Genomic DNA, 6,461 nt, shown 5'->3' with positions numbered 1-6,461 from the left:
GCATGGCATCATTATAGCTCTCAGCAACTTCAGTCAGTCTCTGGGGCTCAAGCAACCTTCTTGCCTCAGCCTCCAAGTAGCTGGGACTACAGTAACATTGGTAAAGCAGGACACTATTGATGGGTGGGGGTGGGGGGCTGACAACAGTGCAAACTTTGATAAGCAGTTCTCAATAATCAGTTCTCGACAATTATTTGTTATTAAAGTTTAGCATTATAAAATTAACAAGAATAATATAAAACTCATATCCTAGCAAAATAGCCACATGACAGCCAAAAACCGTATATTCCCTTCCTGTACGCCCAAGTTCCCTAGCTTGTCATGCATTCTTAACAAAAATCAGGACTTTTTTAAAACGCCACAGGACACAGAACAAACTGTTGAAAATCGGGACTGTCCTGCCAAAAGCGGGACGTCTGGTCACCTTTTCTGGGGGGGGAGGGGGCTACTTGTTTGTTCCAGATAGTTTGGCTCCGTCTGAGCTAATTGTCCTTGCCTAGAAGCCAGGGAGGGAGCAGTCTCCTTCTGATAGGACTCCACCTGGGCAACCTTTCCCAGGAGGGGAGTAGGGAGTTTACATTAGCCTTTTCATTTCCAAAGGAAGTTACATTAACCTCTTCATTCCCTAATGGAGTTACCTTAACCTTTTCAGCAGCCGAAAACCGTATATTCCCTTCCCATTCTCCCACTGTTCCCTAGCTCGTTGTGCATTCTTTCCAAAAATTGGGACTTTTTAAAAACACTGTGGGACATGGGACAAATTGTTAAAAAAAAAAAAAAAAAAAAAAAATGGGACTGCGGGACATCTGGTCACCTTAGACTACAGGTACCCACCACAACACCCAGCCAATTTTTCTATGAGATAGTTTTTGTTTGTGTTTTGTTTTGGAGTGCTATATTCAGGATGTGAGTGCAGATTCAGGGCTATCCAAAATATAATAACCTCGGGTCACTGCTCTGAGATTAGTTTTTGGGTTCTCTCTCTCTTTTTTTTTTTTTTTTTTGCAGTTTTTTACCAGGGCCAGGTTTGAACCCACCACCTCCAGTATATGGGGCTGGCAACCTACTCCTTTGAGCCACAGGTGCTGCCCAGTTTTTGGGTTCTTGATACCATTTAGACAAAAGATACCTGGGAAGATTTCTAGCATAGTGTTTTAGTTTCCAGTTTGCAGTCCTTGTAATATAATGCTGAAAAGACAAAGATGTAATTTTCCCTTTGTATTTATTAATCTAAAGGAAAACTTAGGGCTTTATGATAGAATTAAGAATAATGAGGCTCAGCGCCTGTTCAAGTGGCTAAGGTGCCAGCCACATACACCTAAGGTGGTGGGTTCGAATCCAGCGCAGGCCCGCCAAACAACGATGGCTGCAACCAAAAAATAGCCAGGCATTGTGGCAGGTGCCGGTGGTCCCAGCTACTTGGGAGGCTGAGGCAAGAGACTTACTTGAGCCCAGGAGTTGGAGGTTGCTGTGAGCTCTACCCAGCACTCTACCCAGGGGACAGCTTGAGGCTCTGTCTAAAAAAAAAAAAAAAAGAGTAATGAAAAGTCATTTATATGTTTAAAATACTAAAAGGGAAGGATGTGATCTTTTCCTGAAGGTTACTGACAGCACTAATTTTCAACTCTAATAAAAGCACTATACTTTGTTACTAAATATAATTATTTTTACCCCTTAAACATTTTCTTAGACTTTCTATTCCATTCAATTCATTCAACCCAAACACAGATTTGGTGGTGTATGGAAATCTATGCTCTAAGCCTTTGACTTCTTTTAATTAGCACCATTGTCTGTAGTGAAAGGGAATTTTTTTCATTAGGAAATAAGTACACCCAGTTTGAGGTGGTTTGTGTTGGTGGTTTGTTGGATTTCAGTTAGCTGGAAATGTTACTTCTGAAAGCACTTTATTATGACAGACAAATAAGGTTATTACATATAAATTATGTTCTTCACTTTTTCTTGAAATGCCTATTTGGATTAAGAGCAACCAGAGAACATACTTCTGACACTGGTGGAAGTTAATATTGTTAAATTTAGATTAATACATCAGGATTCAGATATATCCAGATGTGACAGTAGATATATTTAAACAAAGTTTTCTTCTGGGTTCTGCTATGTTATAGAACGAAATCAACAACAAGACTTAAGTAGTAGATAACACCACTGGACCCCAAGGTAGCCTTGGGAACAAGTATTTCTTCTTTTCTAGAAGTTTGGTTGATAAATGCTGGGACCAGCTTTTGAGGAATATCAGGATGGGAATAGAGATCCCTTGACTTGTGGACATTCTCGGAAAGAATGGCCTAGGCCAACCTGGCTGCTTGGATCTGAGATCAGAAGGGCTGCTCTAAGTCAGATCATGCCCCAGTGAGGGGGAGTAATGCTTTAGCTGCTGTAACTCTGTGGAGGCCGCTGGCCCTGGAGAAACATTCTGCCTCTGAGGAGTTCAGTTATCAGTGCCATCAGACTGGAAAAGTGGAAATGAGCTGTGGATTATACCTCTCAGATTTAAAGGCTTAAAGGGTGGGATAGGAGGAGCAGGTTATCAAAGAGACAAGTCCTCCCTCATAACTGATGTGTGATTTGACTGCCCCATTTCAGGGTTTTACATGAAAAGCATAAAGTACACCGTACTGGGCTAGGCATATTAACAGGTGCCTAGTCAACGTCAGGTTTGTGCCTACAAGATAGGAATGAGGTACTTGTGGGATGAGTTGGATGGGAGAAGCATAGCTCACACATCTTTACCAGTATCTTCATGGGCTGATGGTCTAATTTCAGTTGGTGTTTTTATTCCTGTCCCTAAGGGGCTCAGAGGGCCCCATGTATTAATTACCAGTTAGATTTTCTTTGGGTTTCAGTGGCTTCTCCTGAGACAGCTTCAGGGGAATGATCTCATGGTTTTTTTCCACTGCCAGTGCCTTTAACTCCCTAAAGAATCTCCAGCTTCTTTGTCTGAATTAGGTAAATAAAGCTGCTCTAATTGCTAATGGCCAGAGCTTTGTTGTTTGTGTGTATTTTTCTCATTTTAAAATTTCCTTACTTTTGTACATTGTGTATGTTTATAAAATAATAAATTATTAAGTGAAACAATACAAAAACGAATAATCTGCACCCAACCAGTGATTATGGCCTGTTGGTGTATGCTTCTGTTTCTTTCTCTGTAGCATGCAAATACATATAAATTTGATGTACATTTGTTCATTAAAGCAAGGTTATACATTTTTTAATATATATTTTACATATGTTCACACACAACTCTTTTTACTCAACAGAATGTAGCAATCATCACTCCAAGTCAGTAGCTATAGATTAAAAATTAATGATTTGCTGGGCACAGTGGCTCACACCTATAATCCTAGCACTCTGGGAGGCCGAGGCAGGTGGATTGCTTGAACTCAGGAGTTTAAGACCAACCTGAGCAAGAGCAAGACCTCATCTCAAACTAGCTGGGCATTGTGGCAGGCACCTGTAGTCCCAGCTACTTGAGAGGCTGAGGCAAGAGGACCGCTTGAGCCCAAGAGACTGAGGTTGCTGTGAGTTATGATACCATGGTACTCTATTGAGGGCAACAAAGTGAGATTGTCTCAAAAAAACAAAACAAACAAAAAACTAATGATTTAATTTTAATAACAATATTCTATAGTGTGGATTTACCATTGATTATTCTTCTATATATAGACACTTAGGATTGGGGTATTTTTTGTTTTGTTCGCTCACACTAACAATGCTGCATTGCTTTTGTATATATATATCTTTTGGTACTTTTATTTCATGTGTTCTGTGGGATACTGTCAAAATAGAATTGTTAGGTTTTAAAAAATCTATAGTTTTAATAAAGGCTGACACATCTCCCCCGCCCAGAAGAGCAAGTCTTTATTTCATCTTGTTCGTACAACATGAGGGAACTGAAGCACTGGGCTGACACATTTTCTAAAGCTGGCAATTTACATTCCCACACCATTATGCATGTACATTTGACCCTTGGACAACATGGAGGTTGGGGTGCCAGCCCTGCACAGTCAAAAATCTATATATAACCTTTAACTCCCCCCAAATTTAACTACTGATAGCCTATTGTTGACCAGAACCCTTACCAATGACATAAGCAGTCAATTCACACATATTTTGTACATATATTATGAACTGTATTCTTGCAATGAAGCTAGAGAAAAGAAAATGTTATTGAGAAAATTGTAAGAAATAGAGAATATATTTCACTATTCATTAAATGAAAGTGCATCATTACAAAGGTCATTATCCTCACTGTCTTCAGACTGAGTAGGCTGGCGGTGGGGTTGGTCTTGCTGTTGTGGGTGGCAGAGATGAAAGAAAATACCAAGTATAAGTGGACCTGGGCAGTTCAAACTTGTGTTGTTCAAGGGTCAACTGCATGTGCCCCCCACCCCCACAACACCACCAGCTTTTTGTCTGGGTAGTCATAGGCTTTTTAATTATCTTTGAAATCAGATAACTTCACTAGGTTATGTCTCATTGATTATTCTTTTTCATTGGGTCACCTGAGACACTGCATACTTTATGTAAATTCATCTCTTATTTCTTCAGTATTTTCTTTTTTTTTCTTTTTATTTTTTTAGACAGAGCCTCAAGCTATCCCCCTGGGTAGAGTGCCATGGCATCACAGCTCACAGCAACCTCCAACTCCTGGGCTCAAGCGAGTCTCCTGCCTCCGCCTCCCAAGTAGCTGGGACCACAGGCACCCGCCACAACGTCCAGCCATTTTTTTGTTGCAGCCATCATTGTTGTTTGGGGGGCCCGGGCTGGATTCAGACCCGCCACCTTAGGTGTACATGGCTGGCGCCTTAGCTGCTTGAGCCACAGGCGCCGAGCCAGTATTTTCTTGATGTATCTTTAAATATTATGTTCCATTTCTTTGGTACTCTTCTTCAAGATCCCAATTATGGATGTGTTGGTTTTCCTTTCACTCCCATAGCTGCCATCTTCCTTTCTTTGTTCACACTTCTCTATCTTGCCCTCTGATTTCTATACCATATTTTCAGCCTCTTCCCTGTTATATTGTTTCTAAAATAGCTTATTCCTATGCTTTTTTACACTTTGAAACAATTTTCATAATGTGAGGGTTTTTTTTTTTTGATGCTTTTATTTTTAGTTTTAAAATTCCATTAGTCACATTTAAGGTACTCGGTAGCCACATGCTCCAAACATGAGCTGCTGCCACAATAGAAGAGGACTAAAGATTGGCAGTTCTGTTAACTTGACTCACTGCCCTCTTCTCCAGTGGCCCCTTCCCCCAAGGGATCTCTGAGGAAAACCTAAGCCTTGGAAATGATAGGAAAGCCACTGTGATGATAAAACCACATCATGGATGAGATATTTCCTGTGGAGATGAGCAGGGAGTCTATAATCCATGGATGCAGAGTTTGGGGATTCACTAAACTCTAAAACTAATGTCTAAACTCTATCTAGGGGAATGGACAGACCCTGGGACAGACACCCAGGATTATAAAATGCTAAAACCCTCACCAACTGAACCGAAAGAAGAAGAAAGAAGAAAGAAGAAGAAAGAAGAAGAAGGAAGAAGAAGGAAGAAGGAAGAAGGTCTATGTGGGTGGAAGTAGTTGGTCCTCTTGTAGCCTGGAGAAAGGAAGTTCCTGTGCCATGAGGGATCACTGTCTCCAGTGTTGTCCAGGCGAGGAGTTGTGGCTGGCCAGTAAGATACAGTTAACCCATCTCTGCAGTGGAATTCAGAGCTCCAGATGGTCATAGCTTCCTGCCCCTGTCCCTGATTTCCTGGCTCTGATACAAAGCTTTCCAAGCAGCTACCAAATGATGACTCTTAAAAAGATTTCCCAAAAGGAGAGAATGTGCTCACTATAGAATCCCACTATGTAGTGTATTTGGCAGGTTTGTTCTTCACTCCAGTTAATACGCTAGCATCTTTTTTTTTTTTTTTTTTGCAGTTTGGCCGGGGCTGGATCCGAACCTGTCACCCTCGGTATATGGGGCTGGCGCCCTACTCACTGAGCTACAGGTGCTGCCCAATACATTGGCATCTTAATTAGAAATCAGCCCATTGCCAACTGCCCAGCCCCATTTCATTTTCACAATCACTGGCTATGTGAGATATCTGAAAGCTGCAGCATTAAGGGAGGTACTCAGGATCATGTTGACTCCACCGTGCAACAAATCCCAGACTCTGGAGTACCCATCAGCTGGCCCCCAATTAACAACTCTCTAGCCAGAGTTAGACTCCTTAAGATATGAGGAGACTGGCTCGGCACCTGTGGCTCAAGTGGCTAAGGAGCCAGCCACATACACCTAAGGTGGTGGGTTCAAATCCAGCCCGGGCCACCAAACAATGATGGCTGCAACCAAAAAAAAATAGCCAGGCATTGTGGCGGGCGCCTGTGGTCCCAGCTACTTGGGAGGTGGAGGCAGGAGACTTGCTTGAGCCCAGGAGTTGGAGGTTGCTGTGAGCT

The sequence above is a fragment of the Otolemur garnettii genome, unplaced genomic scaffold, assembly GCF_000181295.1.
Source record: "Otolemur garnettii isolate 467f Iridium unplaced genomic scaffold, OtoGar3 scaffold00011, whole genome shotgun sequence".
Classification (NCBI taxonomy): Eukaryota; Metazoa; Chordata; class Mammalia; order Primates; family Galagidae; genus Otolemur; species Otolemur garnettii.
Note: the sequence above shows the minus strand (reverse complement) of the source record.